Source organism: Gorilla gorilla, chromosome 13, assembly GCF_029281585.2.
Source record: "Gorilla gorilla gorilla isolate KB3781 chromosome 13, NHGRI_mGorGor1-v2.1_pri, whole genome shotgun sequence".
Lineage (NCBI taxonomy): Eukaryota > Metazoa > Chordata > Mammalia > Primates > Hominidae > Gorilla > Gorilla gorilla.
Genome location: NC_073237.2, coordinates 69,551,825 through 69,579,211, shown reverse-complemented (window position 1 = coordinate 69,579,211; position 27,387 = coordinate 69,551,825). Strand labels below are relative to the sequence as shown.

Genomic DNA, 27,387 nt, shown 5'->3' with positions numbered 1-27,387 from the left:
TATTTGGGCTTTTGGAATTCTCGCAGTCATTAGGAATCACTTCAACAGGGGAATTTTTGGAAAGAAAGTAATGTAAAGAATATCCAAGCCATGAGCAGGTTACTTAGCCACTCGGAAAGATGGCTTATCCATTGGTAAAATGAAAATACTACCCAACTTACAGGGTTGTCAGGAAATGGAAAGAAAACAAGGAAAGAACATATCAACATGCTCATCACTTAACAGTTGTTCAACAATTTAGTTGAACAACTAATTTTTGGTGTGGGGTCGGTTTAGATGTATTTTAATTAAGCTATTGCTGTCTCAATAATCGAGTTGATGAGATAAGAAAGGATAGCTCTAATTCACAATTGATAGTATAAAATGAGCCCTTGGAATATATTGCTCACAATTTTAAGAACTTTACTCTTATTAATTCATATACTGATAACAAATTTTCTACGTAAGTTATATTATTCCCATTTTATATATAAGAAAACTGAGACACAAAGAAGTTAAATGACTTGCCTGTGTTCATATGACTAGTAAGAATAGAGATGGGATTTGAATTCAGGCTGTCTGATTCCAGAGACAGTTCTTAGTCTGAGGCTTTCTTCTTCCCAAGACCCAGGAAGTTTGTCTGGAAAGCAGGAGCTGATATGCTGTCTGAGAACAGTGGAGATTCAAGTTAAAAATTACTAAATTTAAAAACACAGCTACTTAAAATCTTTTCTAGAATAGGCAGGGGAAAACAATAATTATTACTTGAAAACTATACATGGGTAAATGGACATAATTATGTCATACTTCTTAACTGCATATTTATCCAAAGCTTGCAATAAAATATTTTTATTTCAGAAGTGGCCTTAAAAAGATCATGAGAAATAGTGTATATTCAAAAAAATCCAAATTACTTCAAGTTGTTTAATTAAAGATGAGACTTTCCTTATCTATTTTAGGTCAAGGAAGTGTGGGATTGGAAGCTGAAAAAAACCCAAATGACTATATGGAAGGTTATTGAATCTGACTTTTCATATCTTTTCAATCTGTTGTCATTTTTTATTTGTCCAGAATCAGATAAAATTCAATCATAATGTTATACAATTTCCCAAGCTCAGAAATAAATTAATAATTTTAAAAGGAGAATTAAGGAGGTCTGAAAAAAATATGGGATGAAATGTTTTGTAGTTGTTTTATCTCTTTCAGTTGCTATTAGGAAAACATGTCTTGATTTTTTGTCAGTGGATAAAAGTAGAGAATGCCTAAGCATTTAATATAAGTTGAAGAAATAAAAGAACAATTGTCTTATAAAAGGAAAAATGTTAAGATATTTAAACAGTGTAACTGGATTGAAAATAAATTAGTGATTTGTAGAGGCTGGGGGAAAAAAGAATGGAAAGTGATTGTCAATGGGAATAGGGTTTTTTGAAGTTATAAAAATATTCTGGAATTAGACAGTTATGATGGTTGCAGAACATTGTGAATATACTATACTAAAAAACAATGAATTGTACATTTTAAAAATAATAAAAATTATGCAAAGGTATGTGAATTGCATCTCAATTTAAAAATCTAATGGAAAAATATCCAATGATTGCAGAATCTTTGCATATAAAGCGAAAGACTGCAGTACAGGTCACAGGAACAGAAGTTGAAATCATTAAAGGAAATGTACCAAATAAATGAATAAATAAGTAAAGGTCACAAAGCCCAATAAGTTGGAAGAATATAATTAATCTCCAGCTACTCATGATTCAAAGGCAATGTACTCAAAGTGACCACATTTTCCAACATAATAATTCAAAGCCTGCAAGTAGGCTAACAAAGTACAGTGATCGCCTGGTACTTTATGTATAACATGATATGGGAATTACAATTTTAAGATCTCGTTGTTGAAACTGGAATATCCAGATTTCAAGTACTTAGGGATACAACAGGATGTAATGTTTAGATCATAACTGTTCTGGAATATGCAAAATTACAGATTCATGCTTCTCATTAGAATTCTTCATTGGCTGAAAGAAATTCTAACTAAGTGAAGCAAAAAAAAGAGAGAGAATAAAATATTAGAGCACACAATATTAAAGAGAAAACTGGAAAATTAGGCATAAATAAAGCATATCCAAGAAACCCTTTGGAGGATATGGACTGGGAACTCATGGAAGGCTTTCTTCAAAGACCACCATGGAATTACCTCAGATTCAACCACTTCCCTTCCTTATGTAAGTCTGCTTAAGATTTATGTTCCTGAAAGAAAGAACATTTGACCATCATTTATTCTTATAGAAGGCAGAAAAGTATATGGCTTGATAGTTTTAACTTGATTGCATTCAGTGGAGGAGTCATTTCCCAAGGAACTCCTGCCAAATGATGGGGAACAGGAAGGAAAGCATTCAAAACAACATATGTCAACAATAGCCACCATTTTTAAGGACTTTAGTTTCCTCATTTGTTAAATCACATAATAATGTTACTCACCTCACAGGCTCAATACTTACTCCAATATCAGGTACATAATAAGAAATATATATTTATTAGTTATTATTAATATATATGAATAACATAATATACAATATTAATATGTTTATTACAAAATATTTAAACATTAAGAAGATTGTGGAATAGCTATTTCTTACAAATAGATGACAATAAGTCAAAGCAATATGATTATATTCACTTAAAAATTCAATAATTTTTGCTGCTCTGCCTATGGAGTAGCCATTCTTTTATTCCTTTACTTTCTTAATAAACTTGCATTCACTTAAAAATAATAAATAATTTTGCTCTATTTCCAATTGTGCTCCTCAGTTTACGCAAATTAGTTAGCTTTTCTCATAGTTCTACAAAAAAATTTAAATTATTATTCTTTTTTGGAGAAGGGCCTTAAATAAATTCAAAATATTCACCTTATTTATATGTATTTTTAGCACTGATGTTGATTTAGGCAGAAGGTAAACCCCATAGCGTCAGCATTTACACAATCATTTCTATACCAAAGAATACCACACATAAATGTATCATATATTATAAGATTTAGCTGGTTCTTACAATATTAGCTTAGCAACAATAGGAATCCATAATTTCACTATAGTCATTAATCATTCCTGCTCTTTTAACAATAAACTCAACAGAATGGATTGTCATACAGGGGTCAATTTTCAAATAAACATGATCAAATAACCTCCACAAAAAAAATAAGAAAAACACAGTAGACAACCTGTATTCTTCAGTAAGTTTTCTTTGGTGAGCAAATTCAGTGGAATCCTTACTTCTGCTCTTGAAAAAGTAACCTCCTTCAGTAACCTCCAAATTCTTAGCTGCAGCTGAAGGTTTTATTTCCTGGCAGAGACAAAATCAATGATGTATCACTAGATTTAGAGCTCTAACAAAAATATGTCCATGTTTCCACTTTCTGACTCCTCCCCACCACATCCACAGACACGGACAACACCTCCAGCTATCCTCTCTCTCCAATTCAGAAAGCGAATTGGGGGAGTGGCAAGGGGTGATTTTCATTCAACTACCTGCATCAATTAGGAACTTACAATAAGAATTGGGCCTTAAATAATTGTAAGAGGAGCTGAGAGAAATAAATGTCCAAAAAGGTCAAAGAAAAGTTTCTTAACCAGGCCCAGCACTGGAGAACAAATGGAACAAAATAAACCCACAGGGAGAAATGAATTTTCCCAAATATTGTATAGGAAAATAAAGTTTCAATTGTTGAAAAGAAATAAGTTATCCAAAAGTAATGTTTTATTTTAAAATAGCAGCTAGTAGCTCAAAAAAAAACCTAATGATAATTGAAAATTATTGTTTGAAAGAAAACAGAAGGTAGTAATTAAAATTCAAATCTCAATATTCCTTCTTACTTTGACCACTGAAGAGTAAATCTGGGGACTCTAATTTTTTTCCAAGTTTCCCTAGTTTATAGGTACCTATGGAGTGACATAATGGCAATAGGAATTTGGCTCTTCATACTATCTTCCCAAATTGTTTCTGCAGCCCACCGTGAAGTTTGAAGTTTTCTGTGGGCTCTCATGTGTATGCACAAAGTCAGCTTCCACCAGGCATTGCTGCTATTTTGCCAGTGCCCTAAAGATAACTTTAGGATATCTGATTACCATTGTTCATCTTCCTCTAGGCATCTGAGGGGACCATCACATTCAATAGCCTCCCCTAGTTGCAGTGTAGAAGATTATCTGAAAGAAGCCACAGAAGGTGTGCAGGATGTTTAATAGCCTAATGTGCAGCAAGAAAAATGCAAACCTCTTCATGTTCATTTCTTTTGTATTCTGTGTCAGTGGCTCCCAAGCAGAGATGATTGTATCCTCAAAGTTCCTCGTGAAAACGGTTTTTTTTGTTTTGTTTTTGTTGTTGTTGTTGTTTTTGTTTGTTTTTTTTTGCTCCTATTGGTAGCTCTCTCTATATATTGTTCAGATACCAGAATAAAGAGATGCATTTGGACACAAACCCATATTGTCCTCTTCATTCTTTTCTCTTCTTTCTCCTGGGATCTCTGCTGTCAACAATGTTTAATTCTCCAAAGCAGAATAATTTAATAGAAATATAATGAGTTAGATATACATTTAAAATTTTAATTTTTCCTTGAGAATATGAAGAGAAACACAGGAAATTATAATACATTTTATTTAACCCATTGTATCCAAATAATTATTTTAAGATGAAATCAATATAGAAATTATTAATAAGATATTTTACATTTCTTTGGTATTAAGTCTTCGAAATCCAGTGTCTATTTTACACTGACATCAAATTGCCATTCAGACTGGTCACATTTCAAGTGCTTAATGGTCAAGTACAGCTACTGGTACTATACTGGACAATGCAGCTCTAAAGAGCCAAAAACCCCATTTGACCTAAGTAGTTGCTGAAACAATCTTCCATCAAGACTATAACTTACATAAATTGAAAATAGCTGAACAATTTCTTGGAAAATAACAGTAAATTACTACCACTTAATGTAACTTTCATTCTTCAGATAAATGGATATTTCACTTTTTTACCTTTGTATAATTACCTTTGATATCTATAATTAACATAAACATATTAAAGACAAGGCTTCCAGAACCATCAAACAGAGAAAGCTTTAGCTACAAGAAGTAGCTTGATCGTTCTGAAATTTCCTTTAAAGGGTAGAATCCTTTAACAGATTTTATACCACAAATTTCTCATCAAGTGTTTCAAAAATGATAATATTTACCAATGCCAAAATGTGATTTCATGGTAAGTGGTTCCACTAACGCATCTCAAAATGTGGATACATAAGGTTTATTTTTAGTCATTTATATCTTCCTCTTTATGGGCTAAATCATGTGTCTAAATTCCTAATCATGTGACTAGCTGAAAACTAACTTTCTTTTGGGGAGAATTTGAAGATGTGAAAGATATGATAAAATGAAATAAGGTTATGAGGGCTCACTTATATATGATTAAAAATCACACTTTTGGGGCTGCTTTACCTGGAGTCAATAGGTCATGCTGAAAGTTAGTGATTTGTTGGCTCCAAAAGTAATGACCATCTTCTTTTGTACATTTTGCAAATGGTAGAAGGAAGAGAAGGTGTCAATTAAAAAACAGAACTCCAGACTCTACTTTAAATGATTATTAAAGTGACATGTATCAGGGTTTTATTTCCTCTCATACTTTTTTAAGAAACATGAAATTTCTTCCTTTAGCAATTTAGCACTTGTTTGGAAAATTATTTAGAACCATTTGTGGTAAGCTGCAGAGGTGCCTTCCCTGGCCATACGATCTAAACCTTTAAATACAATCTTGAGAAACAAATATCCAGAAAAATCTAATTCATTTGCTCCTCATATGTAAGTTTTACTTGCATCATGCAAAAATAGATGACTTATACTGCCATCTCTTTTTGCACTAAGGAGCCAGGTATTTGCATCTTTGTGGGGTGATTTAACGGTCACTAAGCAGCAGGAAAGAGTGCTCACCTCAGCAGAAGATGGCATTGCTAAAACTAGGTAACATTGTCAGAGCACAGCTGGGTGGTCAGGACATTGGACAGTAATTACTAGCCAGTGAAAAAGAATGAGCTCTAAATGAGGAGATGAAAAGACCAAGACCTTGGGAATTCGGTTTTTAGTTATAATTAACATAAATCGAGAGATAGATTTGGTTTGGCCAAAATACAAGAGGAGATCTATTTCTAAGCTTCTGCTGTGTGAACCTTAAAATGTCTGCAAAAGCACTTGGATGCACTTCCTCCCATTTCTTTCACAGCTGTGGTGTGCTATTATCGCTATTGTTAATAATAACTACAGTAATGTTTTCCATAGTACCTTTCTCCTGAAGTCTATAGGATATCAGGCAAAAGCTTCCAAATTCTGTGAATAACGTTTGTCTAATAAGCATTGCAAAATGTCAAGTTAGTGAAAAAAGAATAAGATGTTAGGAAACAAGGGAGGAAGAGATGATTTAGAACAAAATAGAATGGAAAAATCAAAAGAAGAAATTATCTGTTAACAGCTAGTGAACACAGCAGACAAATCCATGCTCCTTGGCCAAACTTTTCTAGAAAAATCTTGACACATTATGGAGTATTCATATTTGAAAGCCATCACCCAGGACCTTTTAAAATTACAAGTAAAAGATGTAACTGACTTTATTTTTTCTTATTTCAAGCTCTGAACTTAGGCCAAGTGTCGAAGGCATCAAAACCATAAGGTAAACTAGGAGACAATTGAGTACTACAAATTTCACATGAAGAGGAAACAGATACCTGAAAGAAGGTAGAACAGAAAGAAAGAAGAGTTATTTGAAGTTGTTCCCATTTGTGTCAGGAATGCCCTGGCCATCTGAGACTGACTACTGAGGTGCTACCTGCCTTTGTCTTTGTATTAATATTTAGCTGTATGAGTCTGTGCTGGATAGTAATAGATGGCATTTACTGAATGGCTGCTCATTAGCAGGCAATGTTATAAGCATTTTACATGGGTCATTAATTCAATATCACAATCTTATGAGATCAGTAGCATTATTACCACCACAATTTCCAGATGAGAAAACCTAGGCACAGAGAAGTTAAATGACTTACCCAACACCACACGGTTAGCAAGTGGTACACTTGGAATTTGAGTATAAGCAGCCTGCCTCCAAAGCCCACCCTTTTTACCACACACTATATTGATGAAAGTTGTAAATGCACTTGCCAACTGAGGAAGAAATAGATGGCTTACAGGAGCTTAGTAGAAATGCTGTGTTAGAGGAAGCAAAACAAAATATCTCTACTAGTCTCTATTTCAAAGAGGTAAAAATCCTATATACTTATTGGAACCAGGTGACATCCCATTTCTATTCCTGTGTATGCTCCTTTTTACCAATGCCTACTTATTCTTTCCCATTTACCTTAGGTCCTGCTTCACATCACCTTATGTCTATGTTTGTGCAAACTCTAGGTATCCCTCTGAACTATACTGAGTTACATTAAGTTCTTATAGCAACTGAACATATCATACTTTAAAGAAATTAAAGCAATGGTTTCCATGACTAATTAAAAGTTAAGAATGCAAAAGTCTTACAGAAATATCTATACTGGGAAGATCTCATGCTCTGATATCAAAGGAGAACTCAGATAAGGCTTGCCCAAGTATTGGGCAGTTTAACCCAGTCTGCATAGCCTCCGTCCATTTATTTTCACAACTCTAAATCATCTTATTGTTGGGCTGAAATAATTACCAACTAAGTGACAGTAGAATCTAGTAGAAGTTTGAAACTCTCATAATCAATACTGGTTGGCATAAAGTCCCACTGGGGAACAATGAAAAATGTACTTGCTAGATTTCTAACAATAGGTCAGGTTACTGCTATGGCATTTCTGACTAATGCAGGTGCTTCTGAATTGTACATTGAAATATATGCTGTCCTTTCTGTAGGGCAGTTGTTTTTGTTTCTCTGTTTTCTCAACATAATTTGGAAAGGAGAACAGGAATTAAAATTTACAGCTTACAGACCTTGTTTTGATTTCCTTCTTTTAGGTAAGCTTCTTTATTAACAATACTGAAAATGAATGTGTTTCCTTCTTATTGAACTGTAGTCTTCTGTCTGGTCCAGCTATATAGAAATATAATACAAGAAATCAAGGAAAGAAAGAGTTGGGGTAATTAAATATATTTCTAAATTTAGTCAAAGCTACCTAGAAGTTATGGTTAAACATTAGCGTTAAGAATGTAAGAATGTTTGTTAGGATGTCTGTACCATGTATTGTATTAAATACAAAGTTTTCAGAGTTAACTCTTGTCTCTTTGAGTAACATTCACAAGTCAAAAGAAAATGGATCAGTGAGGCAATAAATGGCTTAAGGACATTTGGGCAATGGCTTTAGGCCATGTGGAGTCACTGACAGGTTTTAAACAGGGGAGTTAATTTCGAAAAATTAACTTTTGTGGAGGATGGACTGGAAAAAATGTAGGAACAAGTTAATAAGCAATTGTATTATAATATTTTAGTTATTCTCAGTAAAGGGTGATTTTGCCCCTCAGGGGTCAATTATCAACATCTAGAGATATTTTTATTTTCACAACCGAAAAAGATGGGAGTGCTACTGACATCTATTGAGTAGAAGCCCGTAATACTATAAACATACTACAATGCACAGGACAGCCTGCCACCACAGGGAATTATCCAGCCCAAAACGTCAATATTGTCGAGGTCAAGAAATCCTATATTAATGTCCACACACACAAAAATAAGGGACTGACCCAAAGACATAAAAAGTAGAAACAGAAACATTTTAGGATATGTAATTTATCAAAACTCAGTGACTAATTAAATGTGGTCAGTAACAGACATTAAAGGGTCTTATCATGTCTATTAAATAGGGTTTTGTATGATCGTACTTACGTGCAAAAGAACAAGGAAGGGAGTACAGACAGCAGAGACAGTTTCAATAGAAAGTGAGAGGGTGGGAACAGGACGTTGAGCTTGAGGTGTCTGTGAGACATCTGCTTCCCATTAAATTATACAAGTCTGAAATAGAAGTCTATTTTGAAGATACAGATTAGGAAGATATCAACAGATGGCGGTTGGAACTGTAAGAATAGATAAGATGCCAATGAGAAAGGGTGTGGGAGTGGAAAGATAAATAATATTGGGGGAGGGTGAATGGACAGGAGTGGTTAGAGACTCAGAGACACATTTGAAAATGTGGAAGGAGAACTTGTTCAGTTAGTATAAGTGTGTTAGCCGAGCTGTGAATAACCTCAGCTTTGAGAATTCATTGCTCTCTTAAGTCTTTGTACTGTTAGAAATTATTGATTACACAGGAATCCACTTTACGCAAAAAAGGGAAGCAGAGAGGTGTTGAATTGCTGTTAGATGAACATTATAAGATAAATAAATATTCAAGAGAAATGAATGTGTACATCCTTTAATAAATGGAAATACTTGCCATAAAACTTTGGCAACAACTGCCAGTTAGTGGCAAAGTGGTTTGATTAATTGTAACTTGTAAAACTATGATAAAATTTCAAGAGTGAATGTTAGGTGTTAATAACAAAAGAAAAGCTAGCCCTTGTTTTTAGGAATGCTAATTTGCTCTCTCGAAAGGAAATCTCCATAAATTATTGCATAAAAGATATAAAGTCTGATAGAGTATTTCAATACTATTCTGTAACTCTGACCCAAAATTATTTCCCAGTTACTTTAACAAAATAGGAAGTAATTAAGGCTATGACAACATATTTTGAATGAGTATATTTTGAAATAATATATTTCATGATAAAAGATTGATCTCAACCATTAATAAATAAATACAAGTTGTATTTTTCTTCTATCATAGATATTACTCTCTACTTCTTGGTAAAATTTATCTTACCTAAATTTATTCTCCAATCAGTCTTACAGTGATACTTAACCACAAATAGGTTAAGCATTGTTATATATAACTTAGAAAAAAATAACTAGCCTCAAAATTTGTTATTTTGGACATCACATTCTATCACATATTTTGCATGCCTGCTCTTGCTTCCAAATGCTCAAATGTGAGTTTAAACAAGTCAGATGTTTAGTGGTAGAAGCAGAAAATAATCAATGTCAAAGTATATTTATAAACATATCAAATAAGAAATGAGTATGGCCTGTGAGTATTGTTTCAAAGTTTTAAATAATCATGAGTATTTTGACCCAGCTCGGTTTTTATGAAAACCATGCCTTGATCTTTATGAAATGGATGGGGTTGGAGAAGCTCTGTAAGGATAACAATTTAATAGACAAAAGGTGCCCTCGAAGGTCAGAAGAGTCTTGCTCTATTATTACTTCACATTGTCCTCAAATTGTGTTTTCCAAATACTCTAAGATTATTGTGTTAGGAATATGTTAAGGCACAGATACTAACTGGTTCCTTGGGCTTAGATTTTCATTACTGGTTCTTGCCACTTACTGGAGAAGCCAGAAATAGCCACTTTTCATGTTTCTGTTTCACTTACCTCCAGTGGCTAGGTAGCTCACATCACCTACCTTATTGGTGAGCTTGGAGGATTAATGGGAATAATTGTAAATCAATTTTAGAAATTTGACAGGCATGCTATACACTATCATTATTAAAGAAAAGCCATTCTTGTGAATTACTACAGAGATAAGAAAAATCTGTATGGTCAGTATACTCAAGTTTACATAATAAATCACGTGATGTAAAGAGAAAGTTGTAATTTCAAGAGGAGCAGTGTTAACATACAGTCTACTGTTTAAACATACTTAACAGGATACATTATTATTGCTATTGGATGATATCCCTCAACATTCTACAAAATCAGAATCTACTAATTCTATATTCTTTTCCCAAAATAGAATTAGGTTTTTTTCACTTTAAAGGAAAAAGTAACCCACAAAAGCAGCTTTTTGTAAATCAAGGTTTTAATAAAATTGAGGTGTATCATTTAACAGAGAATATATTAAGTTAGCTAAGCAATCTATTCATTGAACAGCACTGAAAATAGTAATGAAATAGTATCTTATAGTAAACAGAAAACTAGTTAGCTTTAAAGCTAAATGAAGACAAGCTCCACTGGAAAGGTAAAAAGAGTATTTCCTAATAGAAAGAAAAATAATACAATATCTCAAAATAAAGTTAAAAATACCATTCCTTAGAATACACCATAATTCAAAAAAATCTGGATTTTTCCTCCTTGGTTGAATAGGTTAGTTACTGAAATCTGCATTCGTTATTTCCAATGTCACGTTGCTTTTAGGAACTGAAACTCTGTAACCTTGATGCTTAATAATTGGGTGGAACTTTATTATGTCCATGTCTCACATACTGAGTCTAGGTGTACACATTTATTTCCAAATATGTATTCCACACTGTTTTTCTCCCCCAGAAAAGGTAGGAATGAAGACGCCAGCAATTAAAAAAAAATCTGTGTGCATGATTTTTTTTCAAAATTTCTTCAGTAAGCCTACGCTAAGCATATTGAAATAAAGCAAGAAAGTCAATGTTAAAAACAAACAAACGAACAAACAAAACAAACAACAACGCAAAAAAAAAAAAAAACAAAACACGGAACAAAACAAGAACCAGTTTGAATACTGTGGTACCGCTGCAGTCCACCTCCAAACTCACTAGTTTAATTTCTGTCAAACTGTCTACCTCTTTTCCTTTAGATGGCTGTTAAATATTAATATCTTATTTGGAAACAACCACAGCAGAAATTTAAAGAAATCAATACTCTAACAAACTGAAGAATCAGTTTGTGTCCTGTGACATTAAAATGATAGATAACTGGGATGTTGAGCAAAAAAAAAAAATCAATTTTCCATCACAAGTGTAGACCAGTTGTCCGTTCTTCTTTTCTTCCTGTCTTATTTCCTTTATTCCTGTTTTTCACCCTCCCTCCCTTATTTTCTTGGAATTAAGAACTATCAAAACAATCATAAAGCCTGAAAAGTATAGTAGCAGTGAACATAAATTCTGGAGCCAGGGCTCAATGAATCCAATTTCTGGCTCTACCAGTTAGAGATGTGCAATCTTAAGTAAGTTACTTAGATTTTCTAGCTAAATTTCCTTCTTTGTTAAAGTAAAATATCAGTATACACCCCATAGTAATGTTTAAAGGTAAAATTAGTTAATATTCACAAAACCATTACATCACTAACTTTCACGTGAGCTTTTGCTTTTATAATTCTCGGTTTTAAAAAACAAAATTTGGCCAAAGAGTGTAGCCCAGCAATATACAAAAGCCATAAAGTAGGAAATAAAGAGGAAACTAGGAAGGAAGAACAGCACTTCAGGAAATACGATGAGTGACCTTAATAACATCACGAAAGGCAGCTTCCAAGGAAATTCCTGAAATTATTTTAAAATGAAGATAATAAATCTACTTCTATCTGCTTTCTCTTTCAGAATATTTTACCAAGGGTTTTAATTAGAGAAATGCTCAGTATTTCTCCTCCACAACAACTTCTAGGAGCATTTAATATCCTCTGGTGTGGCATTCTCTATTAGTTCACTTCCTTGAGCCACTTACCTGGAAATATAAAACAGTAGTGATATTATTTTTTCACTGGGCAGTTAAGAAGTCAACAAATTTTGGTATGGTGAAGAAGTACATATAAAATAAAAATCAATATATTTATCTTTCAATACCCAAACTAGCCTTCTTTGGATGACATTCTTTAGAAGATTATCTCTTATCAATCACTTTCTGCAGTGTTACAAATTTTGTAGATCATATTTAGAAAGATTTAGCAATGAAGTCACCTTCATAAGGGAATTTTTCTAATGTATGAGTAACTTGCACAGAAGTGAACTATAAGGTCAACAGCAGAGAAAGGTAATGTTATTTGTACAAAGGGAAACTACACTTAAGATAGCTACTAGCATTCATTGAAGAAGTGACATTCTGTAGACAGAACAGTGAAACAAACATGTGCTCACTGGGGGCCAGTCCATACATTTTGAAAAGCCACTTTATAACATGTGAAAAGCAGATGAAAAACTGTCTTAAAACTGAATCCAGTAAGTTCTACTTAAGAAATACAAAAAGGGCATAACCTAAATTGCAAATAATGATTCAATAAGCATTTACAATAACAAATTTTTTAATAAATTACTAATGAAGGGAGAATGGCAGGTAAATTATGGATGGTCATCATATTTTCCTAAAATGTGCATGTTCCAAATAAATTGTATGTAATATGATTTATATATTATATAATTTGCCTATAATTCTTTTAAAAAGAAAAAATGAATTAATATGATTAAAGTAGATTCTCACGGGGATAAACATTGTGAAGCATTTTTAGAAATAAACAATAAAGACAAATAAAAATTGGCCCCAAACTAGTTGATTCTGACACAGTATCCAAAACAATGAAGTGCTTGAAAGCATTCTAATATTTTTTCACAACAGTGATGATTTCTGTGAATCAGGGAATCGTTTTAGAACAATCCAACCACTTGCATGGCATATGTGACATTTTTAGTATATTTTTCATGTTTATTTCCACCTTCAGCCTTCTTTGCTTTATTTGATTCTAAATTCATAATTATAAATAACTATTCAGCTTCTTGCTTTCAGTGGAATATATAAAATATATTTTCTAAAAATTCAGTTTTTTAATGCTATTTAACATACCAAGTTTTGTATACATCAGAATAATTTTAACTGGATTTTTTGTTAATGTAGAATACAATTTTCTAAGAAATTTTGGTTTTTAATCTGCTTTGATTCTTTAAAAATCCTTTTTTGGCTTCAATGTCTATATTTTAGTATAGACTTTTTGTGTAATAAGGCACCAATTAGACATTTTATTGTCTGTTTTTAATTAATTATTTTGTGTGGTTACTAGGAATATTTATGTTTGACCAAGCTGTATTTTGAAAAGATGTTATAAACCAATTTATCAAGAAACATTTTTAAAATTTATTTTTAATTTCTTTCTGTATTATCTATATTTTATCATAAGGACCCATTAGTATATTAGCCTAACAAAACTTTGTTTTAGAATAAAATGAAGTGAATGAATAGAAAACTCATGTCAATAGTTAACAATAGACAATAAGAGTCTGAAAAAGTCTCCCTGTTGAAGCTACATTTTTATAATGTGTTACTCTCAAATTGAGAAAAGAAGATGTAAAATTAATGATAGAAGATAAGTTACAGAAAAAGGAGTGGGATTTTTTTTCTTTAATCTGATTTTTTTTTAGAGCGGAAGGAATTTCCACTTTCAGCCTAAGGAAACTACAGGAACTGGATATACACTTCCACCCAAAACTATGACAAAAAAAAAAAAGAGAGAGAGAGAGAAACAAAAAATATAAAACAACAGTGTTTAAGACAATGCCTATCAGGCAACAAAGTATGGCAATCTCAGAGATGAGAAATAAAGGAGGTGAGCCTGCAGTTGCCCCAGCATACCACCTTAACTCTTTGCCATAGGGTTTACAGCCTTTGGCAAAGGAAGGAAATTCCCAAAAGGAGCCTAGCCTTCTCTATGAGTTGAGAAGATGACGTTGGGAGTTCAGAAAGGCAGAGACAGCTAAACTTTGCAGAGCATATACCTGACAGGAGACAGTTGTGCAGAGGGAGTGTCTCAGAGATCTGCAAAGGGTTCCTCTAGAGTCTTCAGCTGAATGCACAAATGTGAGGGAACTATCCAAGCCTGGGGATAGAACCACCCGAAGGGTTAAAGAGATCAAGCCCTGAAACTCACACTTGAAATAGTTCCCATTCTCATCAACCACACCAGATAACCTGATAATTCAAAAGGCGTTGGAGAGCGTTCCCAAAAGACATTTACCTCATTAATGGGGCAAAATTAGCTCCCGATTGAACAGGTCCGTTTCCACCTAACAGTTGAAAAGTAAACTGTTTCTAAGCTATTCAGGAACAGAGTTAAATGATATTTAACTAATACCAAGGCACCAATAATACATAATGAGGAAAGGGAAGTCTCTTCAATAAATGGTTTTGAGGAAACTGGATATCCACAGGCAAAAGAAAAGAATTGGAACTTTGTCCTATACCATATAAAAGAAACGTAAGGTCAGAAACTATAAAACTGTTAGACAACAACATAGGGAAAAAGCCCTTTGCCTTTGGCCTTGGCAATGATGTTTTGGATATGACAAAAAAGAAGCACAGGCGACAGAAGCCAAAACAAACAAGTGGGACTACATCAAACTAAAACAGTTTCCACATAGCAAAGGAAACTATCAACAAAATAAAAAGGCATCGATTAAATCAGAGAAAATATTTTCAAATCATATGTCCTAGTAGGATTTAATATCCAAAATACAGGAAGAACTCATACAACTCAATAGCAAAAAAAAAAAAAAAACCCAAAACCCAAAATTCAATTACAATGTGGGCAAATAACTTCAGTAGATATATTTCCAAAGACCTACAAATGGAAAAAATGTATGTGAAAAGTTTCTCAATATCACTAATCATGAGAGGAATGCAAATCAAAATCACAGTGAGATATCACCCCACACCTATTAGGCTGGCTATTATGAAAAAGGCAAGTTTTGATTAGGTTGTGGAACAAAGGGAACTTTTCTATTCTGTGGGTAGGAAGGTAAATTGGTACAACCATTTTGGAAAACAGTGTGGCGCTTCCTCAAAAAAATAAAAATAGTGCTACAACATGGTCTAGAAACCTCACTTCTGGGTATGTATCCACAGGAAATGAAATCAGGATTTCAAAGAGATGTATGCATCCTGGTGTTTATTGCAGCATTATTCATAATAGCCAAAATATAGAAACAACCTAATTTTCCATCCAGAGATAAAGATTGATGGTACAGTGGATAAAGAAATTGTGGTACATATTCATAATGGAATATTATTCAATAATAAAAAAGAAGGGTATCCTAACCATTTGCAACACACGTCTGAACCTGGAAGACATTATAGGAAGTGAAAGAACCCACACATAGAAAGATAAATCCTGTATGATATTACTTATATGTGATTCTGAAAATGTTGAACTCATAGAAGCAGACAGTAGAAGGGTGGTTTTCAGTGGATGGGAGGAAAAGGATATGGGGAGATGTTGGTCAAAAAGTACAAACTTTCAGGTATAAGATGAACAAGTTCTGGGGAATTTAAAGTAAGGCATAAGTGGTGGTTAATGTATTAATTAATTTGATTGTGGTAATCCTTATACATATATATGTATACCTTATCATCACATTGTACACCTTGAATATATTTAATCCTTGTCAACTAAATATTTTAAAATAAAAAAATACAAAAGCATCCAACAACCAATAGGGTAAAATTCACAATGTCTGTCATCCAATCAAGATATGATAAGAAACAAAATAATACGACCTATAACGAGGAGAAAAAAATACTCAATTGAAACTAACCAAGAAATGATACATGATAGAATTAGTATATCAGAACATTAAAAAGGTAATTATAACTGCATTCCATATATTCAAGGAAAGATTGGAAAGTTAAGTAGATACATGGAAAATACTTAAAAGACTCAAATCAAACATCAATATATGAAAATTACAATGTTTGAAATGACAAGTACACTGGGTGAGATGAACAGAAGATTAAGCATTACAGAAGAAAAAGTAGTGGACTTACATAGCATTAGAAACTACCAAAAACAAAAGCAGAAAGAAAAAATGATGAAAGTAATGGATAACATCATCAGTGAGCTGAGGGACCATTTCAAACATTCAACTGAAGTCTCCAAGGTGGGATGGTGAGAGGATGTAAAGAATATTGGAAATAATTTGAATTTTGTTTAAAAAATGAGATATTGCATTTGTAAGCTCTAGAATTTTCATTTTGCTTTCTATATCTTTTACTTATCTATACATTATTTTTTATATTTTTAAATTATTGAGCATATTTACAATAACTAGGGTAAAATTGTCTGCTAATATTATTACTGTTGTTGATAAGTCTCTTTTTATTGTTGAATTTTTCTCCCAGTAAATAGGGCACATTCTTCTTGCCTCTTTGGATCTTAATTAATAATTTATTGGATGCCAGATATTGTAAAATTACATATTTGCATGTTGCCTTCTTTTAAATAATATTGCAATTTATTTTGCAGTCGGTTAAGTAATTTGTGGATCAGTCTCATTTTTTTTTGAGGCCTTTTATTTATTTATTTTTGCTTTGTGGTGGTTGTTCTAGAGATGTCTTTCCTCTAGTGTTACTTTGATCCAATACTAAAGTATTATCCTTCAGGAATCTCTGTTGAATGCCCTGAGGCATGCTTACAAAGTGTCTCCAATCTGGCTTGTTGTAACTTGTATATCTCCCAGTCCTATGTAATCTCTGATAAGTGTTCAGCTTATATATGTTTGGTAATTCTTTACCAGCCTGATGAAATTTTGCGCTAGCCTGTGCAGATTAATATTCAGCAGTAGACCCAAGGTGACTCCTATACAGATCCATGAAGCTCCTTTTCTGCATTTCTCTCTCTTCTTGTCATATTCTGTCCTACAAATACCAGCTACCTTAGCCTCTCCAAGCTCTTGACTGCTGTCATCCCATTTTAGCAAGACTGATGTGCTCTGCTTGGGAGCCCCCTTTCCGGGTCATGGTCCAGACTACATCTCCAGGGAGAAATCTGGGAATATCATATTGCCTATCATGTTCCTTTTTTTTTTTAAATCATGGATAACAGCCCTAAACTGTTTCCAATGTTTGAGAATGGTTCTTTCTTCTATTTTACAGTTTTCTAGTGGTTTGTGGTAGGAGGGCATGTTCAGCACTCCCATGTCCAAAAATAGAATTCTGAATTTCGTTTTAAGAACTTGCTTTTGAACAGAAAAAAAAGTAAAACTGCAATTTTCTGATAAATAGTGGCAGCTATAAAAATATCTGTTAATAGCTTATGAATAATCTTATGAATAATCTTACGAAAAATAAAATATACAATGACATGTTCAAGCGTACCTATGTCACTATAAATTTCCACATAATGAAATGCTCTGCTGACAGGGAGAAATGGTAGTACTATTTTGCTTTTACTCTAAAGAACACTTCGTGATATCCTGATATTTCTAGCTCTCTTTCCCTCTCTTTTGGTACTTTTAAGAATATATACAATATAATATTCTCTTATTTCATACGTAGATAAGAAAGGGGCATGGAGAAAGAGCCAATAAGGTAAAAAATAAATAAATAAATAAAAGTCTTTGACAACCTGTTAACTATATTTGAGGAAAACAAGTGGGTCATAGCACCAGTACCATGGACAGCAATTCAAGTCTTTGTAATTCACTAGCACAGAATATTTGTAGCCACACAAAATAAATATTAAGGCTCTGCCCCTAGACATCTGCCCTATTAGTCACCTACCAATGATATGTAAAAGAGGATTATGATAACTATAGTTGATTGTAGTTTTACACACACACACACACACACACACACACACACAAAGGCAGATGCCTGAATCCTGGAATCTGAACTTAAAGTAGAGAAGAACTCACAGAAATTTTTACTTGGCATAAAAAATATGCATTTAGGCAGCCTAAGTTTTCTTTGCCTACCACTGGAGTTTAAGTGGCATGAGTTTTAAAAGTCTGATAACTAAAAAAGGGAAATTTTAGTTTTCTTTCTCACTTGTATTTTCATTTAGGACATTGGTTTTGAACCCTGGTTACACATGCAATCACCTGTGAATTTAGAATCACCTGAGAATCGTTTTAAATAAACTTATGCCCTAACTTCTCCCTCTTAAAGATCCTGATTTAATTGAACTATATATATATATATTACACATATATATATTTTTTACATATATATATATTACACATATATATATATATATATATAAGTCTCAAGGTTATTCTAAAAGCCATATAGGCGAGAGGCACTCAAATTGTGTTCCACAGATGAACAACACTGGCATCAACTGGGAGCTTTTCTGAAACGCAGACTCCCAGTCCCTGCCCCAGACCTACAGAATGAGAATCTACATTTTAACACCATTCCCAGATGACTCATACGCACAATTAAGTATTAGGACATTCTTTAGTTGATAAAGATATATTTCTCACCTTCAAGGAATTCTGAAAGTAAACAGTAGAGCATTTAGACCTGTGACAACTCCAAATTGGCCCTGGCATCAGAATCACATGCTCTTTGTTATAAATACAGACTCCCAGAATCCATTCCAACTGTGGCCAATCAACTCCTCCAAGCATGAAGCATGGGCATTTGTATGTTTATGACATCTTCCAGGTGGACATATAGTAGACAATTAGAGAAGTTTAAGAAATAAAGTGAAATACGGACTACATTTTTCAACATTTGCCTCTACCAAAAGTCCTAACCAAGCAAAAGAATAAGCGATGTCATGAAGTCAATGAATAATGGTAGCTATATCATTCCCTTATGCAGAACTAAATGGGATTTATGATTTTTAAAATGATGTAAATTTCATAGCCTTTTGTTAAAATAATCTTTATGCTTTGGATATTTTTGCTGTAAATGCAATAATGAAAAATACATGTGCCTGAGCATTTAAAGGTTCCGTCAGTTTAGAATTTTAGGCCATTTCTGTGCAGTGCAGGCGTGGGGTGGGGAGAGTCTAATAGAGGCTGTTGAGGAAAATGGCAGTTTGACAAGAAACTGTAGAAGAAAATTGACAGATGTAGCAAGCGTGAGGATGGTGTAGTGCTGAGTAGGCTGTTTTGTAACAGAACAAAGAAAACATCTCAAAACTAGTTAAGTTAGTTATAAGGCTTAACTAGGCCAAAAACTTATGAGTATTTATGAATACTTTTAACACTGTAGAGAGTGTCAAAAATTTATCACATGAGTAAATTTTAGGTGTCTGAGTCATGGAGTCTGAGAACATTCCTGGCTAAGTAAATAGAGGTAGATGAAAATACACCAAAATGGATGACTTTTCTCTATACAAATATAACTTTATATAAAAGTTTTTAATGTTTCTTATTAAGCTATAAATTTTTACATGGCCAGAAATTATAAAAATCCTATTTAGTTATGTCTCCATATTCAGTGTATACAGACACAAAACATCCGATTTGGAATTAAGGACTCGTAAGATTCAATTCCAGCAAAGTCACTTAATATGTCACATTTTCAGCTTGCTTACCAATTCTGAGGTCCAGTCTTCATCTCTAAAATTGAAATAACACTACTTCTCTAGTTAGGACAACCATATGTCTGATATCTTCTCTCACTTGTGGGCGACGATCTGCGGTTTATGGTTAAAACTTTAGCTAGAATCTCAAAACAAATGTAAAGGCCTCACAGCTTACTGGAGTTACACATCACAGATAAATGTTATTGCTTTGATCCCTAAAACAATAAAAAATTTAGATCCTACAGTCTGGTATGACAACACTCAAGTGAGGTCGCAAAACATTAATTCCATGACACGTGGCATACTGGGAAAGACATACAATTTTGAGTACATTACAGAAGTATACAAAAAGAGCTAGGCTGTTCAATTTTAAGCTGCTAAGGCTTTATAGGTATTTTTTCATTTGTAGCATATTTTATGTTTGATATTATTAATTGATTCAATCATTAGTTCAACAAATGCTTTTTGAGCCCATACTATATAGTGTCAGACACTATACAGCATGTGAAAGATTCAATAGTCAGAAAGACATTTAGGCGAGGAGGACAAACATCAAATGAACAAATAATCTAACACAATAGGATGTTATAGAGTAATAACAATGTGATCTGTCATATGCTGCTACAGATTGTGGTACGTGTTGTGAAAAAAATAAATAGGTGACTAGCTTGAATAACTAGTAGTGTCACTTAAGGTAGGGCTGCTCCAGAAGATATTTCTGAGCCAGTAGCATTTGAATTCCCCTAATGTGAAGGGTGTAATATGTCAGTCATGAAAATAGGTGCTGAGAAAGTATTAGGTGGGACTAGCAAATGCAAAACTCTAAAAGACAGATAAATCTTGGAGTGTATTTGACAAATGGAAAGAAGTCTAGAGAAGTTGGAATATAATTAGACAGACAGAAAATGGTGTGAGTTGAGGTTGGAGAATTCAGAGAAACCCAATATGCAGGGCCATGTAAGCTATGGAGAGTTGTTCAAATTTTTATTTAAAACAATGGGAAGCCATAGAAAGGTTTCAAGTGGGAAGAGAGCAATATTTATAAAGCAAAAGACTAGAAACATCCCAAAGATCCATAAATAGGTGACTGGTTTAATTAATTATGACATATACATAAAATAGAGTGTTATGTAGCTATAAAAAGGAATGAGAAACAGTTCTGTAACTGCTATTGAGTGATACATAGTATATATCATTACGTAAAAAAGGAAGGTGGCAAAAAGTGTATACTGTATGCTATCTTTAAAAAGGGCATAAATCACAAAAGCACACCCCTGCATACGAATATTCTTATATTGAAAATAGAGAATAAACCAAAAACTAATTTGAGGATTAGGTTACCTAGAAGGGAAGAGGAGACTAGAGTGAAGGGGACTGGCTTAGAAGGGAGACTTCTCTGACTGCCCCTGATTTTATAGTTTTGATTTTGGAATCATGTAAATGCTCTTATAATCATACAAAAAAACTATATGAAATATAAGCAGAAATAAATCTTTATGAAATAAAAGCCAAATAAAACAAATGAAATAAACTGCATATCAGGGGGCTAAACCACACAAACAGGCATTATATCAAATGATTTTAAAATATAGTAATTTTTACATATCCAGTGGGATATAAGGTAAGGACAAAAACACTGTAAAGATCTCAAACTGTTTTTTCTAATCGTGTTGTTATTCTGTAGCTAGTGTATATGTATGTGTGTCTGTATTTGGCAAGCAAACCATTTGTACACACACACATTGGATGAGTAAAAAGTACTTATATACTGTTATTAGGATCCAAGGTTTTCACCCTAGAATATATGGAAATGTAGTATTTATGAAGTCAAATTAATATTGGAATCAAATCTGAATATCAACTCATGGTATATTTTTATCTTCACTTTTTTTCCAAGCTCTTCCAGTGAAAAAGTCTGGAAACACTGACCAATACAGTAGACATGAGCATCTCAAGCCTTAAATTAAGGTCTTTAAAAATCACATTCTTCTTAAAGAAGCCAGACTTTTTGGAAAACTGGCTGCTTCCAGGTGTTGGACAAGAAATACATAAGAAGAGCACAGATCTTAACAGAGAGAGGTGGAAGGCTTTGAGTTACATCAACAAAGCCAATTTGAAGTAGCTCAGTGGCTAAAAAAAAAAAAGGAGAAAGAAAGAAAAAATATTTTGAACAGCTGTAATAATAGTTGCAATGAATAAGTGTTTAAAATACTTTACATATCTTAAAACCTATGATTTCATAGATTTAAATCTATGAAATAAGAAAAAATACAATCTCCATGAAAGATGTTAAAAAACCAATTCGTTCTTCTAAAATCTGTAAATAAGGAGAAAAATTTCTCATTTATCCTGTATTCCCTGTACAAACTCATCTCAGTATTAACAACTAGATGATGAAAGTGTTTTCCTTTAGACATTTTCAAGAAAATAGGTGAAGAAAGAAAGTAGAGTTAGAATATAAGCATTTGCAACCTTCAACAACAACAACAAAAAACAGATTCAGGCTACAAATATGAACAGTACCTACAATTCCTAATTGAGTTATGGATGGAAACATTATTATGAATGCATCAAGCTGATAACAATACCTTAACCTACTAACTGGTTTTAATGTCTCAAAAAGAATGATGCAATCAAAAATTACGTGCCTTTTGATGTGTTACGCTAGGAAATACAAACATCACCTATGAACTATTATTGCCACAGTATAAGTGTGAATGTTATCTAGTCCCTAATGTAACCACTAGGTTTCAGAAAATCACTAGGTCAGAGGAAAATGTTAAAAGGCACCATGTTGGAAGGCATGCAATTAGGAAAATTCAGAAAGAGGTCTGCAGATTGGACAGAAGCAAACTGAACGACAGATTGCAGATTGAATGGCAGATCTCTTCAAAAGATAAGTTGGAAGATAAAAGAAGAGAGAGGAAAGGGGAATATATAAATTAAAAAGAGATTTAAGAAATAAGCAGCCAAATACCTGTATGAAACTTGCTTGAAACTATAAAATAATATTTTAAGGTTTTCACAGAAATTGGAACATAATAGTTATTTGTAGTTATAAACTTGTTAAGGATTTTTTATCTTTCATCAATATATACTGAAGTATTCACCGATAAAGTAATATGATGTCTGGAATTCATCTGAGAGTATTTAAGAGTGTGTCTGAGGAGAAAGGCACATGAAGATATAGTTAGAGTAAATGATAATTATTCAATCCAAATGATGGGTACATAGGGATTCATTGTACTAGTCTCTCTTTAAACTTTTGAATGTTTAAAAATGTTTACAATTACATTGTGAAAGACAAAAAGATATAAGGAACCTGGGAAGACCTTGCTTACCTTTGGAAAATTTTGAAGAGAGGCACAGATGAAAGCAGGAAGACTGGTTAGGTTACTGCAGTGATGCAGGAGAGAGAGAACGGAGGTTTAGGCTACTGGGTGACTGGCGGTGAAGAGTTAAACTGAAGGGATTCGATCTATTTAGACATGGTAGAATCAACTGTACCTCTAATTGATTGGATTGGGGTTGAAGAAAAAAGAGTCACCCAGAATACCTCCCAGAATTTCTGATATCTAGGTAGATAGTGATGTCTTCTGAGATTGAGAAGACTGGGAAGTGAGGGATAGTCACATGAAAATTTGGGGTTAGAGGTAATCAGGAGTTCTGTTTGATCTTCCTTTTTATTTCCCCTGTTATTTTCAGTTTGAGACATTTATTACACATCCAGATGAAGATAGAACACAAGGGAGAGATCAGTCCAAGATATACACATTAAGGAACCCCATCAACCTATAGATAGTGTTTAAAGGCATAGAACTAGATAAGGACATCTAACATAGAAGACAGAGACAAAGACACCCCAGGCAGAGCCGTAGAGGAACAGCAACTTTAGATGTCACCTGGAGCAGAAGGAATAAAAAATCCCAGTCACCTGGGGTATGAAATGAAAGGCAGAGATGCAGCCCAGTTTTCTTGTTTTTAATTGTGTTATATTTTACAACTCATTTACTGAAGGTATTCTAATAACTAACTAAATGAGCCCTGCCCTTTCACAACCCACCTGCAAAGGCAGTGCACCACAAAAGGTATCTACTTAATGATGCAAACAGAAAACTCCAGATTACAAATGAAAACAAACTAAATCAAAACAAAGAAGCTTCCTGGAAAACGACCAAGCAATACTCATGCTTTGATAACTTGATAGAAAGGCTGAACATGACAGAACTAGTTACCATTGGGGTATGTATTTATTTATATCCAGCTTACTTAAAGCCTAAGCCAACAAATCTAAACACATTGAGCATTGAATTTCCCTTATATTTCCCTGAATTCAGTGAGAACTGATTAACCCATTTAGAAAGAGCTAAACCTATCTTTACATGTAGCTAATTATGTTCTAATGCATACATTCAGTAATGCCATGAGGCTGTCCATCTGCAAACTGCCAGAAATAAGCTGCCCAAATTCAGAGAACAATTTATTTTAAGGCTAAAAAATGACACTGATTTAAAGCTTGCATTTGCTGATTTGATAAACTGTAAGTTGAAACAATTACATTAATGTAGCACATCTTAATGCCTAAGATTTTTCTAAAAAGAAAACAAAAAGAAATAGAAAAAGTAATTGCCTTTAACTTTATGTGTTAACAGAATAACGATGATTTAAAAGTCAGTTGTGTTTCTTTTTTCTTTTTTTTAACTACCTGAAAGTGCTGCCCTAGAATAAAGTGGGTGGAAAAGGATGTGTTAACCGTTAATCTCACCTAAGTGAATGACAGTTTCCATAACACTGTTTAAGGGCAAGAGGTTTCGAGGATTGGGAACCAAAAGCCATTTTTTAAGTGGTCTTCTTCAGGCATCCTTTTACCAAAAGCTGGTAAAAATAGCAAATGAATAGGGTGATAGTTCAAAAGTTAGGATAGTCAATTGGTACAAATCATCCTAGTAGGAGGAAAGACTGCACTGAATTTAGGAGAGAATCATCAACACAGAGTCTAGAAAACAAAAAGAGGCAAAAGACCATGAAGCAAGGCAGAGGAGAACTAACTTTGAGAATTCTGAGCCTTTTCCACAGGAATTCTTTGTCAGGAGGCCTACCTTGGTCCCTCAAGGGGCTGCGGAGAATCAGGCACTAATGGTAAATCCGTTGCCTCACAGCCAGGTTGGATCAATACAGTTTCCTAAAGCTCTTCTTTTTATTCCCCCTGTTATCTCCTTCAGTACCAACCCTTTAGTATTTCCCTAATGTTTCCAAAGTGAAAGAATATATAGATGGTTTCATTTTATCTCAATCTATACCACAATTTCGATCTTGACTTCATCAGAGCATCCTTCTATTTGATACCACCACAATCAGCAGAAATGAGAGACACACTGTCTGTCCATAATTCATACAATAGCAAATCCTTGCTTAAAGTATTGGTTTTTGAAAACATGCTTGATTTTTTAAAAATAAATTTTAAATGAAAGTTGTTTGACAATAGGTTAAATCTAATCTGAATCTGTTGGGTTCTATATTTTTAAAGAATTCTGATTATTTTCTTTCTTTCTTTTCACAGAACTGCTGAGTGAGAATGAATCTGGGCCAGTCCTAAAATACAGGAGAGGGCAACCCTCAAAATTTCAAAAGCAGCACGTTTGTGCCGTTTCAGTTGGAGCAATGTTTCTAATAGGACGAATACAAAGCAGAAAGGCTATTTTTAACAAATAAATAAAAATAAGACAAGTTTCTGGCTTCAATTTAAGACAACAAAAATTTATCAACATATTAAAAAATTCATCAACATATAAAACAATTCCACCCTAAAATTCCCAAAAGAGAACACAATAATCAACAATAATTGTTCTTTGAAAAAAAACCCTCATGAGTTATAATAGTTCACAGTAAAAAATAAACGACAGGTCCAAGATACAAAATTACTTCACTTTGAATTTTCTGGCTCTAGTCAAGTTATTCTTGATATTTAATTCTATCTTAATTACTGTAGCCTAGAATATTTTTAGATGCTGAAATAAATAATAATCCAAGTCCATGAGTGATATCTGGCAAGAAGATATATCAGATATTCATAAATCAGAGCCACTGTAGAGTTTCAAAAAAAAATAGGAAGGGAAATTTTTTGCTATTTTTAAGCATATTAATATTGTGAGGAGCTTCTTTGATGATAGCCAAAGGGGTGCTGTATTTCCAGAACTTTCAGCCTTGAATAGAAGACCATTGGGTTACCTGGACTGATAGACTAAAGCTAAAACAATTCTTTTAAAAAAGCCATCATGAACCTCATATGGAAGCTAAAAGCCCCTCAGAGAGCAGCTCCACAAACAGCCTGGTATTGTCAAATTGCAGGTAACCTGGCAAGGTTTTTAGTCCTCTAATGCGCTCTTTCCATACAAGGAACTGTGAAAGCAGAAGTTCTTGGATGCATTAGAGGAGACCTTTCTCCTCTCATTGAGTAACAATTTATTTTGCTTCATACAGTGGTCCAAGCATTGCCACTTTACTCCCATTGCAGCTTTTTCTATGCAGCACTATTGCTTTTCAGATGAATCAATCTAAACAGTCCGAATCTGTACATTTCCAAGCAACAACTCTGGGAGGATTTTCCCTCTGACCTTTCCTTTCTCTGACACAATCTCCATTACAGTTTCCATTTCCAGGTTTGTTTTCGATATCATAGGAGAAGATGCTGCTGTGTTGGCCAACAGCTTTGCCTTTGGGGTTCTCTTCACAATTCTAGAAATCATTGTTCTTCTAACAATTATGGCATAGAAAGCCTGTGAGAACACAGGCGTCAATGCACTGCAATTTTTTTTTCTGCTCCTTGTGTTGCACATTTCTGGAAGATCAAGATGTAGTTTTATGTGCAAACCTCTTATATTGGCTAAAAATCTGCATTGCCTACAAAATTTTAATTTTCCTTTTCTACTTCTGTTTTACACTTACCTCAAAATTATACACATATATCAATTTAAACTTCATTAAGAAGTATTTCTCCATAAAATTTCTTTAATTCAATAGCACACAGTAAAAAAAAAAAAAAAAAAAAAAAAAACCTCAGGGGAAAAAAATGGAAACAACCGAAATACCCATTCACAGGGGACTGGGTAAATAAATTCTGTCACACTCTTACATAAAAGAGTAGGCAATATGAAAATATAATATGCTATATTTTCTTGTAATAAAAGGTTTTCAAGATACATCAACTAGAATAAACCCAGGGTCAGAATAGACTGTATATTACACCACATATTATAGAAATAATTCTGTAGGTATCTATATACACATATGGTCTGGCATATGAATTGGAAGTATCTAAAAAGATAGATAAGTTCAGTT

At 33.4% G+C, this 27,387-nt stretch overlaps 1 long non-coding RNA gene across 1 annotated transcript; it reads right to left on the bottom strand.

The window, feature by feature from the left end:
* Nucleotides 1-505: 505 nt before the first annotated feature.
* LOC129524597 (uncharacterized) lies at nucleotides 506-8,067 on the bottom strand. Its single transcript, XR_008668452.2, has 5 exons — nucleotides 7,968-8,067; nucleotides 5,460-5,522; nucleotides 4,246-4,517; nucleotides 3,197-3,318; nucleotides 506-645 (listed from the first exon to the last, which is right to left on the bottom strand). It is a non-coding gene; the product is annotated as an uncharacterized lncRNA (long non-coding RNA).
* Between the last annotated feature and the right edge of the window lie 19,320 nt (nucleotides 8,068-27,387).